The sequence below is a fragment of the Crocuta crocuta genome, unplaced genomic scaffold (genome assembly GCF_008692635.1).
Source record: "Crocuta crocuta isolate KB4526 unplaced genomic scaffold, BGI_CrCroc_1.0 scaffold218, whole genome shotgun sequence".
NCBI classification, from domain to species: Eukaryota; Metazoa; Chordata; class Mammalia; order Carnivora; family Hyaenidae; genus Crocuta; species Crocuta crocuta.
In genome coordinates this window covers 1,236,235-1,261,787 of record NW_027533170.1, presented here as the reverse complement: position 1 = coordinate 1,261,787, position 25,553 = coordinate 1,236,235, and the positions used below count along the sequence as shown (strand labels likewise).

The 25,553-nt window shown below is 37.9% G+C and overlaps 1 protein-coding gene across 5 annotated transcripts in view; it reads left to right on the top strand.

Moving 5' to 3' along the window:
* Positions 1 to 25,553, top strand: part of PRR16 (proline rich 16) — a 787,493-nt gene that overhangs the window by 211,951 nt on the left and 549,989 nt on the right. The window lies entirely within an intron of this gene.

Below are 25,553 nucleotides of genomic sequence, written 5' to 3'. Positions count from 1 at the left end.
ATAGAACCATTCAGTTTTCTTCAGAAGTTGTCATCCAAGCTATGTAAAAATCTTGATTTCTTCATTGGGAAATCTTGAACTAATCTAGTTGTTTTTTTAGTAATTGATGAAAATGTTCATAATCTCACATAAAAGTATATCCTCAATCCTTCTTCCTTAGGACAGTCCCTCAAGGCAATCCATCTGTTAGTAGAACATATTTTTTAAAAAATTATTTATTTGTAGCCTTACATTTTAAATGGACCCCAAAGGACTTGTTGACATGGCCTATTGTGTGTCATTTCTATTCTTCCTCTGTGCCAGTTCATTCTTGCTGAATTCTCTCTTTTTTAAAAATTTTTATTTATTTCTGAGAGAGAGAGAGAGACAGTGTGAGCAGGGGAGAGTCAGAGAGAGAGGGAGACACAGAATCTGAAACAGGCTTCAGGCTCTGAGCTAGCTGTCAGCACAGAGCCCGACGCAGAGCTTGAACCCACGAACTGTGAGATCATGACCTGAGCCGAGGTCGGCCGCTTAACCAACTGAGCCACCCAGGTGCCCCTCTCTCTCTCTTTAGGTAGAAACTTCCAATAAGAAGTTGCTATGTGGACATGGTAGGATTTAGAAATTGTCTAACATTCAGTTGGTCAGTTTGTCAGATCTTTCTCTCTCTTCTGTGTCCTATACTTTCAAATCCATTTGACATAAGGCTTTTTCTTGCTGTGAGAACTTGATGCTTTCTTGGAATCAACATTTCACATCCATTGTGGATACCCACATGACTGGATACAGGAACAGGAACTTTCTCGTGAACTAGAAAGGGTCAGTTCTTTGTAACTGTACCTTATTTTTCATAATGACAACTTTTAGATGGTAAGATTTACCCCCAGTACACATGCCAGAAAGAAAACACTTTCAGGGAGATCATTGTTGCTGCTGCTTCCACTAAATTTGTAGTAGAATAAATTTGCAATGAGGTCAATGGCACTCAACCACTGTGATGCCCTTTTATAGACACAGGTGACATTTTTAAGTCTTTTTACATAGAAATTAATAGAAATATGAGTTATGATCCCATTAATCAGTAATGAATATTTTCTACTCCTCTGTTATAAGAAAATGTTTAAAATTTGAAATCATGTATGATTTATAATCCTTATTAGAAAAACTGATCAGAACAGAAGATGAGGCTCCATTTTCTGACACTGAGGTTATCGGAGCTCCTCTCGGCCTTCTTCTAGAGAGAACAAGGGAAGGAAAAGACAGTCTAAACCATGAAAGCTTTATCCACAAGAGCCTGGCAGAAAAGGTTTTAACTGGTAAGGGCTGAAATTATTATTTTTTAAAAACGTTTTTAAATATTTTTATTTATTTATGAGAGAGAGAGATAGCACGAGCAGGTTAGGGTCAGAGAGAGAAGGAGACACAGAATCTGAAGCAGTCTTCAGGCTCTGAGCTAGCTGTCAGCACAAAGCCCAATGCGGGGCTCGAACCCACAAACCATGAGATCATGACCTGAGCCGAAGTTGGCCGCTTAACCAACTGAGCCACCCAGGCACCCCAGGGGCTGAAATTATTAAGCCAACTGGAATTCTGTTTATGTTTCTCAGGAGGAGAAAGATTGGGTCACTTACAGATAATAAAAACACTACCTTGTTCCGTTTTTGTGCCCTTCTTAGTATCTTTTATCCTGTTAACATATCACAGAACATAAAAACTGTATGGTCACAGAGAAGCGTGGTTTCCCCACAAGACGTGGGAATGGGTTCAGTGGGTTTCCTGGCTGAGTGTGTACAGTGTTGGATTCAAACATGCTGTTTTTGTCTCCAAAGTTATGGAGCACCAGGACATTTTAAGATTATGGGGTACTCAGTGTTAAACTGCATATACTACGGCCATGCTTCCATTTGCCCATCTGCCAGTCCACTGAGACACTTGTCATCCACTGATATACTTTCTAGTTGTCTTGAGGGAACTCAGTTATATTGTTATCGATACACTTCTGCTCTCCTTCCTCCTTTCCTTCCTTTCTGTCAAGCAGCAAGTATTGTCACGGCACCTCTTCCACTAAAGTAGACTATAAATATGCCCGAAGTTTTCAAAGGGCAAAATGCGGATTTACATGTTCAATGCAGTGGAAAGTTTTCTGAGAATATTTTATCAAGAGAGAAGCACAAAAATATGAGAATGTTCAATTCACTAAGAACATTCAAAGTTAGAAAAACTGTAGGTTATATAAACGAAAATTTTTTGAAATTGGTCAGACATAAGACGTTTGAAAAAAAGTGAGATCTGCTGAAATTTCACATTCTATACAACTAAATGAGATCTTTAAGTTATTTTGAAGCAACATAATTCAAATTAAGCCTACGGTACATTTCTTATTAGTGCTATTTTATTTGCAGATTTCAGTGAGTGGGTCTTTGTATTACAAAAATTAATCTCACAGCAATATGAGAGAAATGAACATGTCACGTACCAGGCCCAAGAATAATAAAGGTATTTTAAGCAACCAGAAGGCCCTTTGGAACAAATGGAATGTGAGCTTCTGTTCCTGGGTTTTGTCAAAAGCTTTAAGCTGAATACGGCAATAACCAGTTTCTCTTGCCTTGGCTTAAAATTGATCCGGACAACTTTTTAGTGAAGGACAACAACGTTAGTTTTTATTTTTCCAAGTTTCCTTTGTCTGCTTAGCAATAGTATTCGCGTAATGTTGGTTTAAGCTCTTAGGGATCACTGAGCCTTGGGAAATCAAGTTAAAAGAATTTGTGAAACTTCCCCCAGTACTAAAGTCAATGGTGAATTATGTCTTAGAGGTATTAGAGTGCATTTCAGGGCATATTACTAATTTGATGTGTATTTGGGTATATGCCAGGAATGGTGTGACTGGTGTTGAGCATTTGTTCATTTCAGACACATCTATAAGGAGTTAGTTCTAGTTTTAGCAGTTACAGCGTGAGCTGGATTTTTATGTAAAGTAGAGCAGCAACTCCTTTTCTTTTATTCATCATTGCACTGAAAGCAGTGTCCTAGCCATACTTGGAGGTTTTAAAATACACCGATCTGATTCTCAGCCTGTGTTACTGACCCCTTAAGTCAGAGTTTGATGAGTAGGAGCCAAAGAGTGATACTTTCCCCAAACTTCCAAAGCCTTTTATTGACTTAATCTAAACTTCAGATTTGTTGCATTGACTCTTGCTATAATTAGGATAGTCTGGTTAAAAGACACAAATCCTTACCAGGAAATTTTCTTATCACCATTTTCTTCACTTGTATCATCACACAGTCCAAAATAGTAGTAAAATGGACCTGGCTGGAGACTGCAGTGTAAAATAGTCTGGATGTTTATTTTCTTAAGTTTTTAAAGTCGTAGCACTGCTTTTCACCTCTCATGTTTCATTTATGAATGTCACAAGATGATGTGAAATGTCTGAGTCCAGTGTTGGTGATGAAGACAGTTTTATTCATGGAACTAATTTGAACTGGGAATATTTTGTTAAAAGATGAAAATATTTAATTTCCCCACAAAAATGTAAAGTTCATCACATGGGGTGAAAAACTATTATGTGACGGGGCATTTGGATGGCTCAGTCGGTTAAGCGTCCAATTTCGGCTCAGGTCATGATCTCACCATTCATGAGTTCGGTCCCACTGTCAGTGCAGAGCCTGGTTGATACTCTCTCTGCCCCTTCCCCACTTTCGTTCTCTCTCTTTCTCTTGAAATAAATAAACCTAAACAAAACCCACTATTATATGATGCAACATGCATATTCACTAGGGTAAACTGGAACACAAACTTTCTCTGGAGTAAGGATCTCTTTGCAGATTCATACATTTCTCTTGGCATAGAAAAATCTAAACCATTTATAGGGGAGAGGAGAATATTCTCATCTTCCATGATTTTTTAACAATACCTGGTAATGGTGTTATTAGGTGTCCCTGTCCTTTTAGCTCATGTGGATAATTGAAAGCATCAATATTTATCAGTCCATTTATGCATACAGATACAATTATATACATGCCAATACTTATCTTGTGCCTAGGCCTGGCTACATAATTAGCAGGGCCAATGCAAAATGAAAATCAAGAATTACTCGTTGAAAAATTATTAAGCATTTCGTGAGGGCTATAGCAGAGCCTTAAACCAAGCACAGGGACCATCTCTACAGGGTCTTGTGAGAATGTACAGATCACAGGTCCATGAAGCAGCTCTAATTGTGCCCCCTACTGTACACTGACCTGTGAGGGTCTACAAGAAAGCAGAAGGGGATCCACCCTATAGCTTATATGCCAGTGAAGCAAACATGGCAGCACTAGAGAGCAGCACATGGTAACGCATCTCCTACGGATCAGCTTAATAGCCCTAGGTCAAATGACAGTACAAATGTGGAGGCTGGAGGAAGGACCATGGGAGTCCTCACTCGCCTGGGAAATGTCATTGGTGATATGCAGGACAGTGATGTGTGTGATCTTGGGCGAGAAACATAGCATCACTGACGTTGATCATATGTAAGGTGAGAACAAGGACCTGCTGCAGACATGTCATGACAATTAGGTGGGGCAGTTTATTTAAGTTACTCACAAATGGTGAGGCTGGCCCTTTATTTAATAACTAGGAAGATAGTTTTAACCCAGATAAATTTTAGAATGCCAGCCTCAGGCTTTCTCTTGTTCTTTATCACTTCTAATTTATGTTTCCTTTGAAACTAGCATTGCCACAAACAACTGCATCGAAGCTAAGAAATTAATGTATTTGAAATCACTGTGGTTGATTATTATCTCATTGGAGTTAATGCATAACAATTCCTTTTCCTGAATGTGTTGTTTTTAGAATATTTGTATATTTAAATGTTTTGGTTGTGTTAGTTCAGATAGTTTAGTAGAAACTTGAAAAATTTTGGAAATTAATGGTATATATTTCCTTCATCATGGTTCTTGACTTTTTCATGGGATTGAGTGATGCCTGAGAATCTGGTTACAGTTAAGGAAATCTGTACCAACCCAATTTTGCATAAAATTTGAAATGGTACGAGTGCCCTCAAGCACATTAAACTAAAATTTAAGTAAAGAATTGCAGTGTTGGGGCACCTGGGTGGCTCAGTCAGTTAAGCTTCTGACTTCAGCTCAGGTCATGATATCACAGTTCATGAGTTCATAAGCCTGCATCAGGCTCTGTGCTGAAAGCTCAGAGCCTGGAGCCTGCTTCAGATTCTGTGTCTCTCTCTTGCTGTCCCCACCACCCACCCCCATTCTTTCTCTCTTTCTTGTTCCCTCAAAAATAAATAAACATTGAAAAATTTTATAAAAAAATAAAAGAATTGCAGTGTTACCTACATTAATTAATATTTCATCACCAAGATAGCAGAAAGGTTACTTTATCTACATTAATTGTCCAAGTCAGATGATATAGATTCCTGTTTTGTGGGATGTTGGCCACTCAGGCTGGTACCTGGTACCTTCCTTAAAGAAAAAAAGGAAAAGAAAAGAAGGAAAGGAAAGGAAGGGAAGGGAAGGGAGGGGAGGAAGGAAGAAAGAAAGGAAAGGAAAGGAAAGGGGAAAGGAAAGAAAGAAAGAAAGAAAGAAAGAAAGAAAGAAAGAAAGAAAGAAAGAAAGAAAGAAAGAAAGAAAGAAAGAAAGAAAGAAAGAAAGAAAGAAAGAAAGAAAGAAAGAAAGAAAGAAAGAAAGAAAGAAAGAACGAACAGGGAGGAAGGAAGGAAGGAAGGATGNATCACCAAGATAGCAGAAAGGTTACTTTATCTACATTAATTGTCCAAGTCAGATGATATAGATTCCTGTTTTGTGGGATGTTGGCCACTCAGGCTGGTACCTGGTACCTTCCTTAAAGAAAAAAAGGAAAAGAAAAGAAGGAAAGGAAAGGAAGGGAAGGGAAGGGAGGGGAGGAAGGAAGAAAGAAAGGAAAGGAAAGGAAAGGGGAAAGGAAAGAAAGAAAGAAAGAAAGAAAGAAAGAAAGAAAGAACGAACAAACAGGGAGGAAGGAAGGAAGGAAGGAAAAGAAAAGGATAAAGTACTTTAAGAATCCATGAGGGTAATCTAGAAAACTGTGCTGTTTGGTTTTTGAATTCCTGAAAGTGATAGAGGAGTAAGAAATTGAAGAAATGACAATACTTCATTTCATAGAGTAGAGTAGACAGGGAGTGACATCCTGAATGAACTTTTCTAAAAGAGAAAAAAAGGTATCCTTGTAAAACATTGGGGCCACCTAGAAAAAGTCATAGTCACACCATCCTTCATATTCTCAAAATATTCCCCACTTGCTATACAGTTTGATGGATGACACAGAATTATGAGAAAGGTCTAAAAATTAGCTGTTGTAATTTTGATAGAAGATGCACAAATCCGTTATTATGATAAAGCAAGTACTCAGGAATTGACCAGATGCAGGTAGGAGTGCTAAATTTTCAGGGCTCACTTAGAGAAACTATAAATCTAAATGAATTTCTAACTTGAAACCATCAAAAGTTTAAAAGTATTTGTCTTTCACTAATTCTCAGAATAAAAAAGGATGATCAGATGACTTGAAAACATCAGGGTTTGCCTGGTAGCCTTTCAGAGTCTTCTATTATCCTACAGCATTTGCGGTGTTAGGTGTTTATTAAATATGATTCCTCACACATTTTGTTCTCCTTGACCTTCCTAGGCTGGGTACCTTCCAGGCTAACTAATGTTTCTTCCATGTGTAGTGCATTTTAAATCATCTTGCTTATATCCTGCCTTTCTGACCAAAGTCTGAGCTAGAGGACTACAGTGGTCAGATCTTGATTGATTTCATTCCAATAAGTGAACATCACCAAAGTTAGATTCCTAGCAGAGACCATTAGGTGTGGATTCCACCTTAGACATTGTCTTGTCCTAGCCACTGACTTTAATTTCTCATTTAGAGAAAATTCAGCCCAATGTGACTGAATGACCTCCTCCATCCTATTGCAGCTTTCAAAATTCCATTGTTATTAAATTCAAGTATTTAATACACACTTCTTAAATGACATGGCTGAAGCTGTCCTATAATGAATATGATAGGCAAAGGTAGTTAAAAGCTGAATACAAAATACTCTATTTAATAAATAATTCAACATTGGGGAAATCTGCTTTTATTTGTTTTGCACCAGGGAAGAATCTTTGCATATTTGAGCAGCAAAAATTACTGAAATAATAGTAGTACTTGGGCAAAAAGTAAAGGAGGCAAGATGAAAGTTAATTGGCAAGAAGGGTTCAAATTACAATAAAAGTTGAATAGTAGCCGACTAATTTAGTTTGTTGAATGAGGGGAGGGGAGAAAAAGTTTGAAGCATACCTATATTAAGTAAGTACATACTGTTTTAAAGACTACTTTTTAAAAGGGAAATTTTAGCTTTAGAGCGGTGTTTAGAGGAAGGTCCACATTTCCCATCCGTAGACTTTCTGACCCTAAACATGCATATCCTCCCATATTATCAGCATCACTACTAGAATGGTACTTTTATTTATTTATTTATTTTAAACCAAGGTTGAACCAACAATGACACATCATAATCATGCAATCTGTAAGTTTACTTTAGGGTTAACGCTTGGATTTGTACATTCTTTGGGTTTGGAACAATTGTGTGATGACTTATATCCATTATTACAGTATTCTCTAGAGTAATTTTACTTCCCTAAAGGTCCTCTATGCCTGCCAACTGGTTTCTTTGCTACCCTGCTCCCTGGCAACCACTGATCTTTTTATTATATCTGTAGTTTTGCCTTTTCAAGGATGTCATATAGTTGGAATTGCTTGGCATGTACCCTTTTCACATTGGCTTCTTTGATTTAGTAATATGCATTTATGGTTCTGCCATGTGCTTTAATGGCTTGATAGCTCTTTTTTTTTTTTTTTTTTTTAGAGAGAGAGAGAGCACAAGCGAGTGTAAATGAATGGGGGAGAGGGGAAGAGGGAAAGAGGATCTTAGACGGGCTCCGTGCTCAGTGTGTAGTTCAACACAGGGCCCAATCCCATGATACTGGCATCATGGCCTGAGCTGGAATCAAGATTTGGATGCTGAACTGACTGAGCCATCCAGGTACCCTGACAGCTCATTTCTTTTTACCACTCAATAATATTCCAATGTCTAGGTGGACCATGGCTTATGTATCATTCATACACTGAAGGACACCTTGGTTACTTTCAACTTTTGGCAATTATGAATAAAACTGTTTTAAACATTCATGTGTAGATTTTCTGTAGATATAAGATTTCAGCTCCTTTGGGTAAATACCAAGGAGCGTAATTGCTGGATAATATAGTAAATGTGTCAAGTTGTGTGAGAAACCACCAAATAGTGGTTGGACCATTTGACATTCCCACCAGCAGTGGATGAGAGTTCCTGTTTGTTGTTTCACATCCCCATCAGCATTTGGTAGTGTTGCTGTCCCAGATTTTGGCATTCTGATACATTTATAGAAATGTCTCATTGTTTTAACTTGCATTTCCCACATGTAATGTGGAATACCTTTTTATATTCCTATTTACAAACTATATATTTTCTTTGATAAGGTCTTTTATCCAGTTTTAAATTAGGTTATTGGCTTCTTCATATTTTTTAAATGTTTATTTATTTATTTTTGAGTAAGAGACAGTACGACCAGAGGAGGGGCACAGGGAGAGGGGACAGAGGATCCGAAGTGGCCTTTGCACTGACAGCAGAGAACCCAGTTTGGGGCTTGAACCGATGAGCCGTGAGATCATGACCTGAGCTGAAGTTAGACACTCAACCAACTGAGACACCAAGTGCCCCTTGGCTTCTTCATTTTTAAGAATTCTTGAGGGCTGCTTGGGTGGCTCATTCAGTTAAGTGTCCAACTTTGGTAAGGTCATGATCTCATGGCTCAGGGGTTTGAGCCCTGCTTAGGACTTTGTGCTGACAGCTCAGAGCCTGGAGGCTGCTTCAGGTTCTGTATTTCCCTCTCTTTTTACCCCTCCCCCACTTGAACTCTCTCTCTCTTTCTCCCTCTCTCTATCTCAAAAGCAAAACATTAAAAATTTTAACAAAAAAAGGAATTGTTGAGTTATCCCCTGCTTTTATGTAGAATTATGTAACACCATGTAAATTTTAAGGTATAAAATGTATTGATTTGATATACCTGTATATTGCAAAATAAGTGCTACCATAGTGTTAGCTGATATTTTCATCACATAGTTAGCACTTTTTTTGTGTGTGGTGAGATCAGTTAAGATTATACTCTTACCAACTTGTTTACAATACAGTATTACTAACAGTAATCACCATGCTGTACTTGAAATCAGCAAAACTTGTCTTATAACTGGTTTATACTCTTTGACCAGCATTTCTCCATCCCTTTCCACCCTCCTCGCCTTTGGTAAACACCACTCTACTCTCTGTTTTTGTGAGAAACATTTTTAGATTGCACATGTAAGTGATACCATGTGCAAGTGATACCAAGTGATACTACTTGTGTTTCTCTGTATGGTCTATTTCACTTAGTATAATGCCCTCAAGATCCATCTGTCTTGTTGGAAATGGCAAGATGTTGTTCTTTGTCATGACTAAATAATATTCCATTGTGTGTGTGTGTGTGTGTGTGTGTGTGTATGTGTGTTTATACATCTCACCTCTACTTTATCCATTGGTCTGTTAATGGACGATTAACGTTATTTCCTTGTCTTGGCTATTGTGAATAATGCTGCTATGAACATGAAAATACAGATACCTTTTCAAGATCCTATTTTCATTTCCTTTGGATATATACCCAGAAGTGGGATTGCTAGATCATATGGTAGTTCTACTTTTAGTTTTTTGAGGATCCACCATACTGTTTTCTTTGGTGATTGTACAATTGACATTCCCAGCAATAGTGAACAAAGTTCCCTTTTCTCCATATCCTTGCCAATACTTGTATCTTGCCTTTTTTTTTTTTTGATAATAGGCATTGTAACAAGTATGAGGTTATACCTCATTGTGTTTTTGATTTACATTTCCCTGATGATTAGAAATGTTGGGCCCTCTCAGCGGTTTACATATGCAAATGTTTAGTTATGTCCTCTGCCAATTTTTTAAATTGGATTGTATTTTTGGTATTTAGTTGTATGAGTTCTTTATATAGTTTGAATATTAATCCCTTCACAGATAGGGTTTGCAAATATTGTCCTCCATACCATACATTGTCTTTTCATTTTGATATAATTTTTCCCCAGTTGCTATGCAGATGCTTTTTAAAATGTAGAGGTTTTTCTTTCCTCATTGACTATTCTGAGCTCCTTTGTCACCCATTAATTGACTATAAGTGAGGGTTTATTTCTGGGCTCTCTCTCCCGTTCAGTTTCATTCATCTATGTGTTTGTTTTTATGACAGCACCATGTTATTCTGATTACTGTAGCTTTGCTACATAGTATGAAATCAGGAAGTGTCAATCCTCCAGGCTTGCTTGTATCTCTTAAGATTGTGTTGCATATTTAGGTGCTTTTGTGGTTTCATACAAATTTTAGGAATTCTTCCTCTCTCTTTCTCTCTCTCTCTGTCTCTCTCTCCTTCCTTCCTTCCTTCCTTCCTTCCTTCCTTCCTTAAAAATGTCATTAGAATTTTGATAGGAATTTCATTGTATCTGTAGATTGCATTGCCCAGTTTGGAAATTCTTAAAATATTAATTGTTCCAGTCCATGAACAGAGAATAGCTTTCTATTTGTGTTTTCTGTATTATCTTTCATCAAGGTCTTATATTTTTCAGGGTAATAATCTCTAACCTACTTGGTTCAATTTATTCATAACTATTTTATTGTTCTTTGATAGTATCACAAGGGGGTTGATTCCTTTATTTCTGTTTCAGATATTTCATTATTAGTGTATTCAGTGTAACTGATCTCTGCATGTGGATTTCCTATCCTTCAATTTACTGAATAGTTTTTTTTTTTTGGTGGACAATTTAGGGTTTTCTATATATAAGATAATAGCACTTGCAAAGAAAGACATATGTACTTACTTCTTTTGGATTTGGATGTCTTTTATTTATTTTTCTTACCTCATTGCTCTGGCTAGGACTTCCATTCTACGAATGTGGAAGTGGACACCCTTCTCTTGTCACTGATCCTAGAGGAAATGCTTTCAGTCATTCATTGTTGAATATGCTGGTAGCTGTGGGTTTGTTGTGTGGAGACTTCATAATGTTGAGGTATATTCCTTCTATTCCCAATTTTTGAGGTTTTTCTTAATCATGAAAGGGTGTTACCATGTTGTCATTTAGTAGGTGCTTTCCCTGCACCTACTCAGATGATCAGACCACTTGTAGTCTTCCATTCTATTAATGCAGTGTATTATATTTATTGATTTGCATATATCGAACCATCCTGTTTTCCAGGGATAAATGACTTGATCATGGTGTGTGATTGTTTTAATGTGATCTTGAATTAAGTTTGCTGACATTTTGTTTAGAAGGTTTGCACCTATATGTATCAGGGATGTTGGTCTTTAGGTTTGCTTTCTTGTTATATCCTTATATTGCTTTGTTATCTGGGTATTGCTGGTATTGTAAAATGAATTCGGGAGGATTATCTTCTCTTCAATATTTTGGAAGAGTTTGAAAGAATTTGAGAAGGATTGGTGCTAATTCTTCTTTAACTATTTCATAGAATTTCCAATGAAACCATATGATCCTGTGATTTTCTTTGTTGGGGAACTTTTGGCTATTGTTTCAGTCTTCTTAGGTTTGGTTGGATTAGTTTTCTATTTCTTTATATTTACCTTTTAGTGAGTTGTATGTTTATAAGAATTGTTAGTTTCTTTTAGGTTTTACAATTTGTTGGTTTAGATTGGTTCGTAGCAGTTTCTGATAATCCTTTGTATTTCTCTTATAATGGTCATAGTGTCTCCTACGTTTTCAAAAAAAATCTTAGTTTTATTCATCTCTTCCATTCTTTTTCTGGTCTAATTTATTCCTTCTCTGATCACTGTTATTTCCTTCGTCCTATGAAATATTGACTTAATTTGTTCTTCTTTTTCTATTTCTTTGAGGTGTAAAGAAACTTACTTTATTTTTTTAATGTTTTTTATTTATTTCTGAGAGAGAGAGAGAGAAAGAGCATGAGCAGGGGAGGGTCAGAGAGATAGGGAGACACAGAATCTGAAGCTTGTTCCAGGCTCTGAGCTAGCTGTCAGCACAGAGCCCAACATGGGGCTCGAACCCACAAACTCATGACCTGAGCTGAAATCGGATGCTTAACCGACTGAGCCACCCAGGCGCCCCAAGTTACTTACTTTAAAGTTAAAGTTGTTAAAGTTAAAATTAAAGTTGTTTACTTGAAATATTTTTGTTAATGTAGGTATTTTCCACTATAAACTTACATCCTAGAATGGCTTTTTCAGCATCTCCTACATTTTGGTATGTGTGTATACACTTTAATTTGTTTTGGTGTGGTTTTTTTTTTCCTTTCCTATGTGATTCTTTGACCCTTTAGTTGTAAAGGATTGTGTTGTTTAAATTGCACATATTTATTTATTTTCCAGCATTCCTTTTGTTACTGATTTCTAGTTTCATACCATTGTGGTCAGAAAAAAAGTATTTGGTATGATTTCAGCCTTCTGAAACTTGCTAGGAGTTCTTTTGTAACCTACTATGATGAGGGAGATTTCATGTACAGTTGAGAATAATGTTTATTCTGTTGCTGTTGGATGGAATGTTCTGTAGATATTTGTTAGGTCCATTTGGTCTGAAGTATGGTTCTAGTCCAATGTTTCTTTGTTCATTTTATCACTGAGTGATCTTTCCACTGTTGAATGTGAGGTATTAAAGTTTCCTAGGGGGGTGCCTGAGTGGCTCAGTCAGTTAAGCATCCAACTTCGGCTCAGGTCATGATCGCACGGTTCGTGGGTTGGAGCCTCGTGTTGGGCTCTGTGCTGACAGCTAGCTGAGAGCCTGGAGCCTGTTTCAGATTCTGTGTCTCTCTCTCTCTCTGACCCTCCCCTGTTCATGCTATCCCTCTCTCTCTCGCTCAGAAATAAATAAAACATAAAAAAATAAAAAAAATAAAGTTTCCTAGTGTTATTGTGTTATCTATCCCTTCAGATCTATTAGTATTTGCTCAATACGTATAGGTGCTCTTATATTGGGTACTTATATAATTTTGATATATTTGGATTATAATTTTAATCATTATGCAATGATCTTGGTCTCTAATTATCATTTTTATCTTAACATTTATTTTCTCCATCCTTTTGACTTTGTTCCCCTCTAAATTAATAGTTCAAAGTTTTTGTCTTCAATATCATTGATTCTTTCTTCTTGATGAAGTCTGATGTTGATGTTCCATATTCCATTCATTGTGTTTTTCAGCTCCAGATTTTTGCTTGATTCTTTTTTATGATTTCTTTCTCTTTGTTAAACTTCACATTTTGTTAGTGTAGTGTTTTTCTGAGTTTTGAAATGGTCTTTCTGTGTCTTCTTGTAGCAGACTGCTTTTTTTGTTTTGGTATTCTTTATCTGGTGAATAATAGATCTCTATGTCTTCTGATTCAGTTAATTGAGGATATTATGATCCCTCATTCATGTCATGTTACCTTAACTTTTCATGTTGCTTAAAGTTTTGTTTTTCCTTCTTGGCATTTGAAGTAGTAGTCACCTTCTCCAGGCTTTACTGTCTGCCTTTGGGAGAGAAACACCTTCTGTTAGCCTTAATAGATGTTCAGAGATTATTCCAGAACTTATATGGGTACATGTGCTCCATACTTCTTGCTATCTCTTGAGGATAATTCTTAAGCTTGCATACCTTCTGTGGATACTAAAATGCCCAGGGCCAAGTGTTGACAGCCTGTCTTTTGTTTTCTCAAACATGGTGCTAGAGCTTAAGTTTGTTGTCTGTCCCTGTCCCACAGATTCGGCTGACTTTCTGCATACTTGGTAGCCATCTGCCAAAGCCTACTTTCACTTCTCCCACTGGGAGCATGCACAGGGTGTTGGCATGAGTAGTGAGGCATGCAGAGTGCTGAAGGTGCACATAGATAATTTGGGGATTCTGTGGGTGAGGTATTCCCACTGCCTCTTTTGCAAGCTTCTTGATGGGGTTTGCCATGCAGTTTGTAGGATCTCTGTTCCTCCAGTGTCTCCCAAGGGCCCTATCTGTTGCTCTACTTATCCCCATCCATGATTAATTACTTTGGAAGGAATCACAGGGAAATGAGCTCTTTTGGCAGCATCCTTATAGAGCTGAGGAAGCTAGCTGTTCACTCATATGGTTTCCCTTTCCCCAAAGGAGAAGTTACAGGCCTGAGGAAGATCTCCCTTGGCTGAAAGCTATGCCACCATGGGCAAAGGGCGATGCAGGTAACGTCAAACTCTTTCTTTTGCCTACTCCAGTGTGTCTAAACTCATACATACAGTTTTTATTCTAGTAGTGTACTGGAGCCTCTCTGAAAACATGGACTTCCACAAAGGCTCTTTCATGTGTGGTTTGTTATCTAAGTCAGGGTTTTCCAGGGGCTCCTGGGAGCACAGCACGGGGGGCTGACCCTGGTTTATGGTCCACACCAGGACTGAGGTCTGTTTTCCTGCTACCTGGCAGATGGATGGGTGACACTACTGTTAAATGTGTTCCTTTGCATGCTGTGTGGGTTTCACATTTCCTTTGAAGGCTGTTTTGTCCATCAATCATGCTGAATATTGTTGGGTGTGGGATGGAATGAGAGATGTATAATAGCACCATGATGGTGATGTCATTTTCACTTTGAAATATTCTTTAATTTCTCTTTAAGTTTATTCACTGACTCCTGTGTGTATTTTTGAATCGTGCCGTATTTGGGGATTATCCATTTACCTTTCTGTTACTGATTTCTAATTTAACTCCATTGTGGTCTGACAGCAGATACTGCTTACGATTTTCAGTTTTTTAAATCTGTTTGTTATTATGTTTGTTACGTGTGTGTTTTATGGCCCAAATGTTATTTATCTTGGTGAATGTTTGATGGAGGCTAGTGAAAAATGTGTATTCTGATGTTTTTTGGATGAAGTAATCTATAGATTTCAATTATCTACAATTGATTCATGGTGTTGTTCAGTTCAACTACATCCTTACTGATGTCCTGCCTGCTGGATATGTCCCACTTTTGAGAGAGTTGTTGTAGTCTCCAACTATAGTAGTAAATTTATTTATTTCTCCTTGCATTTCTATTGGTTTTGCCCCATGGAGTTTGAGGCTCTTTTATTAGGTGTATGCACATTAAGAATTGTTATGTCTTCTTAGAGAATTGACACATTTAACATAATGTAATACCTTCATTTATCCTTGATAACTTTCTTTACTTTGATGTCTGCTGTATAGTACATACTGTTTTTATACAGTTATCGAGTTTGTTGGAAAGAATAGTTTGGGAAAGGTGTGCATTGAATTTCTTCTTGACTTCTATTCATTAATTTCAGTAATTATCCAAGAAGACCCAAGGTCTGGGAGCCGAAGGGCCTGAGAAGTATTTTTGAGTTAGTCTTCTGTTTAAGCATGGCAAAATAATTAAGTGTTAATCATATGAAGAACAGATGTCATGTGACTTTGCAATTAAGATTTCTTCTTAGGGCACCTGGGTTTCTCAGTCGGTTAAGCATCCAACTTAATCAACTTGATCATGAGATCATGATCTCATGGTTCACAAGTTCGAGCCCTGGGTCGGGCTCTCCACTGACAGCTCAGAGCCTGGAGCCTTCTTTGGATTCTGTATCTCCCTCTTTCTCTGCCCCTTCCCCACTTGTACTCTGTCTCTCTCTCAAAAATAAATTATACATTTAAAAAGTTTATAAAAAGAGTTCTTATTTATCCCTTCTTCTTTGAATTTCTTTTCCTTCCCTCTCTCTTTCCCAATAATTATTACCTAATAACTACAGCACACAATGGGAATAGAAAATTATGATCTATCACAAATATAAATGAGGAACCAGAATTACCCTAAATGGGGAAGAAAATACTAAGTGTCCTAAATGTAAAACAAGATTCTATAAAGCTTCTATTAAAAAGGGGCAGGGAGAGAGGAAAGAATATTCTCTGAATGGTGTATCATGTTGGAAAATATGATGCACGTTGGAAAACCTTTTTGGCAAAGTAATCAATTTAGTACTTTATATATATGCACTAATATCAAGTTCAGATAGATTAAGTTGATTTGATGGGTAGTTCTTTTGATATTCATTGTTTTCCTGATGGTCTATTTGTAATTAGTTTTCTGTTTTCTTTCCTGAGAAATATTTACCTTGGACACTAATGTAACATAGTTTATCCTAAATCTTATGTAATTTGGCATTCCTACATTCATTCTGGTGTGTAGTTTTGTTTTTTGAAAGGTAATCTGGTTTTCACTTTTTTTGTGTGTATTTTGTTGGATGCATAAGTTGATTTCCAAGCATTATTTTATTCCTTGCTGTAGTAACCATGCAGTTTTGGGAGCTGAGCCCACCTCTAGTGGTGGATCTTAATGAGTCTAAGTCAGTAGTTCTTATTTCTAACTGTTAAGTTAGAATCACATGGGAGTTTGCTGAAATTACAGATACCTGAATGCCACTCAAAGAGATGAGACCTGATTATTAATTTTTTTTTGTTTTGTTTTGTTTTTGTTTTTGTTTTTATAATACTTCACAGATGAGTCTTAAGTGCAGCTAGAGTTGAAAGCAACCACCCTTGGGCACCTGTTAGTTTTAGGGTCCTTGGCTCAAGCTTTCAAGCCTAAATCCTTAGTGATAGCATTGTCCTGGCCACAAGTACAGGTCAGGAATTCACAGATGATCTAGTTTAGGAAATGGGACCATAGAAGAAATTGCTATGCACTTCATAGTAAAAATTCCTCACTTTAGAGAGAAAGCTGTTGAAATACTTGATCTCTAATGTGCCCGAGTATCATCATTTGTTTGGTATAAGGCCCAATATTTCTGCATCCATGTTGTTACCAATCCCTATGGATAAAAAGAGTAGAGAAAAACACAGGGAAATGGGGAAGTCCCTGGGTTTATCAAACCTAGGTGGAAAACTAGACTTACTGCTAATGTTTATGTGTGTGAAATTGACCAGTTGATGTCCCCCTATAAGACTTGGGAGACTCCTAGTTTTTATATCTTTGGCTTAATAGCTTGACTATGCCTGATGCAACAATGAATTTTGTCTATAAGCACTTGTATTCGAACCTGGACTTCTCTTTAAATTATTTAATGTATGTATGCCAGAGTAGTCAGTCCATCATTTGTCTATATTTACAGTTAATTCCATAAAACATTGTTTTTTCTTAACAAATATATACTTTTTAAAATTTTTGTTGTTGAGCGTATGTCATCTTCTGTATGTTCTTACAAGGTTCTACAGGTATAGACACTGAAACTGGTAAATATTAGAAGCTTACGTGTTAGAAATGACAGTATTTTTATCCAATTGTATGATGTCTCTCCATAGCATACTGCTTGTTTGAATACTGATACTGTTACATCACTGGCAATGACTCTACATGTGTTTTAACAAGACAGATTGAGAAAGCAATGCATTTTTTGCTTTTACTTTACTGTTTTCTATGTATTATTTTAGGCACATAAAAGGTAAGAAAGAATATGTATCATTTTTCCTTTTTATCATTATGAACCCCCCAAATAAGTTTCTAATCATAACATCCATGCACAGTTTTAAAAAGTACTGCTTCAGGGACCCTGGGTGGCTCAGTCGGCTAAGTGTCCGACTTCGGCTCAGGCCATGATCTCATGTTTCATGGGTTCGAGCCCCGCGTTGTGCTCTGTGCTGACAACTAGCTCAGAGCCTGGAGCCTACTTCTGATTCTGTGTCTACCTCTCTCTCTGACCTCCCCTGCTCACCTGCCTCTGTCTCTCAGAAATAAAACTTTTTAAAAAACTTATAAGGTACTGCTTTAAACTATGAGACTTTCATAGGAATTCTTCTGTTCTATGGTGAAGCCAGTTTTTTTTTTTTAATGGGAACTTCAGATGTGTAAATGTCAGTTAAAGCAGTTAAACAACAAACACACGTACTGTGTGAGCCAAACAAAACAAATCTGGATTGGTGGCTAACAGTACGCACCCTTTAGAATAGTTGGAAAATTACTACCAGGAGCCTGAGCCAGGATTGAGGGTCTTCCCTCTGCCCCACCCCCAGCTCTTGCCTAATGTGGACTCTCTATCCTAAGGTACACTGGTCACTCATCAGCAACTTGGGCCCACCTTCCTGCCTCATTGTTTGCTGGGAATGACTGGGTATGAAGAATTAGTTTAAAAAAAATTCCTCTCTTAAGTATGTGCATTCTTTATTTTGTTTCCTATTTATTAGCTTTATAGGTCACCTAAATTAGATCAATGGATTAATTTTCAGATTTAGGATTCAATGTTATTTGAAAGCCTTTCCTTTAAATCTTTGTAATTATTTTTAAAGCTGCCTCCTACCTGCTGGCTGTTAATTATATTGTCCTGAGAAGTGTAAGTTCTACCATTTTGCTCTTTAGCTGTTATAGATTACAAATTAAATTATGTTACATGAGTGTGTGTGTGTGAATTTCTGCCTAAGTTTTGGGCCAATTCACAATAACACAGTAATATAAAAGAAACTAAGAAAGAATTGAATTTCCTAGTAGAGTTGATGGAAAAATCATACTTCATCACAAAAATTGTACTATGTTCCAAATTTCAGAGTAGAGTGCAAGGTATTTTTAGCTGAATAAAGTTAGATGTGTTGTTCCTAATCACTGACAGCTTGAAGTGTGAGGTCTTCTGTGATGGTCACAGACAGGGAAATTGTCATTGCCACTCACTCTACCATTCTGTGGCCTGGCACCCTTGGTATGAGGGAATAAAACAATAAACAGTTACCTTTGTACACTGTGTACCCTGCTTTGGCAGGAGTGAAGAATGCAGTTGTCAAATTGTCTGGAGAACAGCCTTTCAAGGGCCTCTTCAGATGTTTTCCATGATTTTATGGGACAGCTCTGGTACTTCCCAGTCACTGCCTCAGTGTCATACTTCATTGTGTGAGAAAAGAAAAAAAAACTGCCGTTAAATAAAGACTCGGATACAGCAGTGATCTTCTATGTGCTTAATTTCTTTGGATAAAATGGCTAAGGACATATCTGGTAACTCAGTAAGTAGGAGTTCCAATGAAATCCTCTTTTCTTTTATCTAAAAAAAAGTCCCTGGCATTTTAAATTTAAAATACTTTAAAATACTTTAAAATACTTTTAAATGCTTTAAAATTAAAGCACATTATTAAAGAATTACACAGGGTAAAAGAATTTATGATGAAAAATGCTTTTCTTTCCCACCCTAGATGCTGACATTCCTACACACACACATGCGCACACACAAACACACATTTGGATTTTGAATTTTTGAATTTTTAATGTAGCCTTCAAACTGAAAATAAGTGTTAAGTTTTTAGTTTCTGAAGAGATAAGCCTGTGATTCTTATGTTGGATTTCTAAAATAGAGAAGAACTAGTCAAGTAACCTTAAGTACACACACCTCCCCCTTCAGGGTCTATCAAAGGTGATGAGACTTTGATGGGAGATAGTCTGCATGATAGAGAGCCAAGAGATTTGGGTCTTTTCTGTCTTTTCTCTGTTCTTTTCCTTGAAGGATGGTAAAAGGGACCCTTTTCTCCTCAGGCCAAGCCACGTGCATTTCTAGAAGATCTCTCATCACAGTTTTAGGAGGAGTCTTCACAAAGAGGAGGTCATCGCCTCAGTCCTCAGCTCAGTGTTTCCTAGACAGGACCTGCTCTGGCCATGGCACCAAGGTTTATTTGGCGACAGTGTTCACAAAATTTTCATGGCTCTCTTGGAGATGGAGAGCTCAGAAACACAGAAAGAGAAGACTGCCTCTTGCCTGTAGCATCCTCAAGGCAGAATGGGAGAGCAAGTTGCTGTAGAACAAGCTTTCATTACTACCAGTCGGGGTTGGGAAGATGTGTGAGTTTATCACAAGTCAAATGGGCAAAGGAGGTAAGTTGGCTGGAAGCATCTTTATGAACTTCTTCCCAAACATCGCTTGGGGATGGTGATGAGAGGACTCGAGGAAGAGGAAGTTTTTGGGTGGAGTAGTAGGGGCAGCAAATGAGGGAGTCTAACAAGAAGTCAACTGGTAGAAGCGAGGTGCACATCAGGGTTTGCACATCATGGAGGTTTTCTTGAGAGAACCATCGCTCAGCAAACATTACATCCAGCACTTGGCTGTCTGCTGTACTGACAGCGGATGCCATCAATCCTATAACAGACTTGAGCTTCGGTTTTTTGAACCTCTCCCCTGGCAGTGAGGAATGCCCAGAAGCAGCCGAGTAGAGGGAGTGTAGGAGGAGGAAGGTATGATAAACTATCAAGAAGGAGTGGAAGAGGGGAGTCAGCATCCACCTTGATTGCATTACTTCACAGGAGGTGGGGGATAGGGAAGAAGTGTAGCTTTAGATGTAGTTTGGACTATAGAATGTAGTTAATTTATAGTCATATGAAGAGTTCTTTGAAAAGTCATATGAAAAGTTAGGAAAAGTCATAATTATTAAAAACATGGTTTTTGTGAATTGAAAGTGATCCAGAAGCTATCGGGTGATAGGAAAGCCACTGCAAAGACAAAAACATGAAGTGTACTTCTATTTTACCCAACGTTAAACTTTTTAAAAAATATAATAAATAAATAATTTATTTAGAGTGCGTGAGTGTGAGAGGGGGAAGGGTACAGAGAGTCTTAAAGAGAGAATCCGATCCAGGCTCTGCACAGTAGTGAAGAGCCTGCCCAACTCATGAGGCTAGAACTCAAGTACAATGAGGTCATGACATGAGCCTAGATCAAGAACTGTAGGCTAATTGACTGAGCCACCCAGTGCTCCTCAGTGTTAAACTCTTAAAGCATTTATGCATATGAAAAGTTTATCTGTTTCTACTTACGAAGCATAGTGTGAAATACTGCCTCTGATGCCATATACTTCTCCTCTGTAATATATTCTATCTCTCTTTTTTAAGTTTATTTATTTAGTTTTAAGAGAGAGAAAGAGTTTGTGTGAGTGGGGCAGGGGCATAGAGAGAGGAGCATAGAGGATCTGAAGCAGCCTCTGTGCTGACTCGATGTGGAGCTCGAGCTCATGAACTGTGAGAACATGACCTCATCTGAAGGAAGACGCTTAACTAAATGAGCCACCCAGGAGCCCCGATTTTGCCCATGTCTTAAATGAGTGTGCTGCTTTAATATGGTTATGTTAGCTGCTGTGACAGATAAGTTTCAGTGGCTTAGCTCATTAAAAGTGTATCTCTTGCTCACCTGATGAGCTCTGCAGGCTTTCCTCCATGGCCCTTCATACAGCAGCCTTGAACACATGGCATCCAAGCTACCTGGACCCCTCTGCATTAAACAGAGAGAGCATAGAGGTAGAATGGGGAGGCTTTTGAGGGCTAGGACCAGAGGTACATACTGATTCTGACTGACCTCTTGTATATGACCGCATTTGCCTGTCAGAGCAGATTGGCTATAGAATCTAATTCTGTCATCAGTATGAAGAGTAAACTGTGTTGGTGATTAGCTTACTATAACTAGGAAGCTGATGTAGTGACATTTAACCTCAAACTAGTTATAGACTATTTCATCTTATGACGCTTCTGTAATTTATATGACCTGGTCCCTATTGGTAGACACATCAGTGTTTTCCAATATTTTTGTGTTTCAGACACTGCTGCAAAGAACATTCTTGGTTTTGAATTTGGGTACATGTATATGTCCCTAAAATACACTCTTAGAAGTGAAACTGCCAGTTGAAAGAGTATGGACTGTTGAGAATTTTTAGAAGTATTGCCCTCCAAAGAGATACTTATCAATGACACACTTAACAGTAGTTTATGAGGTTGTCTCTTCTGCCTGGCATCACCCCACTTTGCCTATTTTTTTTATTTTTTAATTTTTTTAAATATTTTTATTTATNTCCCCCACTTTGCCTATTTTAATTTGATTTTTTTTCTTTTAATAAATACAAAATTTATTTGCATTCATTAGATGCAGTAATTCCTTCATGCTCTTGTGGATAACCACTATAGCTAGTTTTCTTCTAGTAAAGTGGGGAGAGGGTGGGTGACAGATCTGTACTCTATCATTTAACCAGTTTTGTGGTTTAGGCAAGTTAATTACTTTGCATTACCTGGGCTTAACATTTCTCACTTGGAAAATTGAGATGTTAGATTTGACTTTTCTAAGGATCTCTAAGTTCATACACATAATGTACACATATATACTTATACATTTGCATACACATTTGTGAACAATGTAGCTTTAGCTCAGGAGCATGCTCATCATAGAATTGTCAATAAAATCAAAGATGTTCCACTGAAATTTATTAAAGTTAATTCCACTGAAATTAGAGTCATTCAGTGAATTTAAGAGACAGAATGCTAACCAGAATATGGTACCCTATTGTATATTGTGATACCTTATAATCTTGCAAAAAACAGATGTTACTACAATAATACACAGTAAATATGTTTAAAGCCAAGTAAATGAAAACAAATGTTTTATATTCAGTTTTATGTTTTAAAAAAGTTTTGTTTAAGTTTATTTTTGACAGAGATTGAGAGACAGAGAGAGAGAGAGAGAGCATGAGCAGGGGAGGAGCAGAAAGAGACAGAGACACAGAATCTGAAGCAGGCTCCAGGCTCTACGCTTTCACCACAGAGCCCGATGCAGGGCTCAAACTCATGAACGGTGAGACCGTGACCTGAGCCGTAGTTGGACACTTAACCAACTGAGCCACCCAGACATCCTCACTTTTATGTTAAATAAATTTTCAATTTTTAGATCTGTTTTTAAATTCTTTAGTTAAGTAATCTTGTAAAGATTTTTCTGTTGCACAAAAAAATTGGAAATTAGAATATTTACACAATTTTTTTTTTTAATTTTTATTTCTAGGAGAGAGAGACAGTGTGAGCAGGGGAGGGTCAGAGAGAGACGGAGACACAGACTCCGAAACAGGCTCCAGGCTCTGAGCCGGCAGTCAGCACAGAGCCCGACATGGGGCTCGAACCTACGAATCGCGAGATCATGACCTAAGCGAAAGTCGGACGCCTAACCGACTAAGCCCGCCAGGCGCCCCTACACAATTTCTTAATGAAACATAACCAAGGGTGTGATCTTAAAGTGAAAGATTATTTTTTTAAACTAATGGTGATAGTCTACAGATGTTTATAGCTTAATATGCTTGAACTAAACTTTTATTTGACTTTGTGTATAGGCAGATTATTATGGCTCAGGTTACAAATATAGGGTCCGTTTGCTCATGTGTGTATGTGTGTGTGTGGGGGGGGTATGTGTATTCCCTATGTGGGGTATTTGAGCAATATTTGAGGAATAATTTGTAAGCTCCTTGAATCATTTAAAATCAGTTTGGGCTGTCAGAAGGAACATGATCTGAAAAACTGTGAATGTGATATTCCACCTGGAAGATCTGTGCTTAAGGCTGTGTGTCCCAGTAATGAAACTTCATGGCCAGTGGCTCCAAAGAAGCCTGTGTGTATTTGGAGGTGGGGAGGGTTACTAGGGGAGGGGAGAGACATTGAGAATAGGGGTTCTGTTTGCCTGTAGTACTATAGCAGCTACTGGATATGAAGTCATTTGGAAGCCAAGATTCACCCCTGAAGGAGATGAATGAGAATCTGACCAATGGAGGCAAGCAAGGTGTCAGGCAAATTTCTTAGACAACTTTCCACACTCTTTGCTTTACGTGAGCTCTATTGGGTCTGAGGCAAAGGTCTGAAGCAAACAGTGTTCACGGTTGTGATTTCTAGTCCCAACTCTCTAACTTACATTTCTCCTTCCAATGTGGGGTCAGAAAGGTCTACAAAAGCTAAGGCCTAAAATGGAAGAGCAGTGATATTAACATAAGGCATTATCTTTCGATTCTAAATGCAGTGCTTTTTTGCATCATTGTTGAATCAAATTTATTAGACTATAAGCTATATTAGAATAGGTGTGTTATTTTCGCATTCATCTCATTCTACTGACTGATTTCAGGGCAGATAATGTGTATTTGGTACTTTGAATTGAACATGTGAACAAATAAATAACTGAATACAGGAAGGAAGAAATCACACTTTTTAATGGCTAGACATGAATTGTTATCAATGTCTTAATACATTGAACTGATAAAAACATTTCCATGTGAGACTGAAATGTAAGTATTAAGCTTAAAATAGACTTGAAATGATTTTTAATTATCACCTCTAAACGTCAACATGAAGAATAGTGCTTTAAGGCTTTAGTCCTCAAAGCTGTGATTTGCACAGTTGCTTTTATGGGTGCTTAAGTGTTTCCCATTGAGTATGTTAAAAACAATGAATTCAGTGGCCATTTGGAATGCCTGACAGTAGCCTTTTGTTAGGTTGTAGAAGCTTCCAAAGTGAGTATCTTGGAGGTCAACCTGTAGAATCCCTGTGGCCACAGGACAGATGTGAGCGTGAGTGTTGTATACAATGAAGGAACACATTTTCTATCAAACAGACCAATTAGAAAGTAATCTGCTTATCTCAGGAGAACAACATTCCCAGATGGGTTTTCAATGGTTGGAAATTGGTTATTTGTTAAATGAGGCCAAACTTTCACCTTGTCACTGAAAAACAAATTGCTAATGTAGAGTGCAGGCAAGTCTTCATTAGGTGACTCAGAGAAGGGAGGCAGGTAACACCACATGTTAGCTATTTATTTTGAAAAAGTAAGGCAAGATTTAGGGCGGCCTGAAAAAATGAAATTCTTGTTAGTGCTAGCTCTCATTGGCCCATGCCCAGAAATCATCAATGGTGCCCAGAGGCTAGAGTCCTACCCTCCAGTCTATTTCACTTGCAGTATACCTTCCACAGGGATGCTGGGCAGGAAAGAAGGGCAGAACTGATTACGAGCAACTAGTTTTAGATCTACCTTCAAAATGTTATCTTGAATGAGACCACTTCTCACCAATTCAGACGTTCTAGGTCAAGTCAACATTATCCTTCATCTGGATGGCTGTGATAGACTCTTACTTATCTCTTAACTTCCTTCCCTTCTTGTCCCTCTTCATTTAAAAAAAAATCCATACTACAGCTGGAATGCTGTATTTGAACAAAATCGGATGCTGTGACTCTCATTGCTTTTCAAGACCTGCATGATCTGGCCCCCTGGCCATCTCATCGACTTCATTCTTCATCTTCTTACCCACATGGTATTCCAATTTCTTTTTAATTTCTTTCTATTTTTTTGAGAGACTGAGAGCTGGTGCAGGAGTCCGCAAGGTGGGGCGGGGCAGAGAGAGAGAGAGAGAGAGAGAGAGATTTCCAAGCAGGCTCCATGCCCAGCGCAGAGCCCCATGCGAGGCTCCATCACATGAGATCATGACCTGAGCCAAAATCAAGAGTTGGACAGATAACTGACCAAATCACCCAAGTGCCTATACATTCCAATTTCTTTTCTTCTTCTTTTTTTTTTTAATGTTTTATTTATTTCTAGGGGGGAGAGAGAGAGAGATAGAGAGAGAGAGAGACAGAGGCAGCGTGAGCAGGGGAGGGTCAGAGAGAGAGGGAGTCACAGACCCTGAAATAGGCTCCAGGCTCTGAGCTGGCAGTCAGCACAGAGT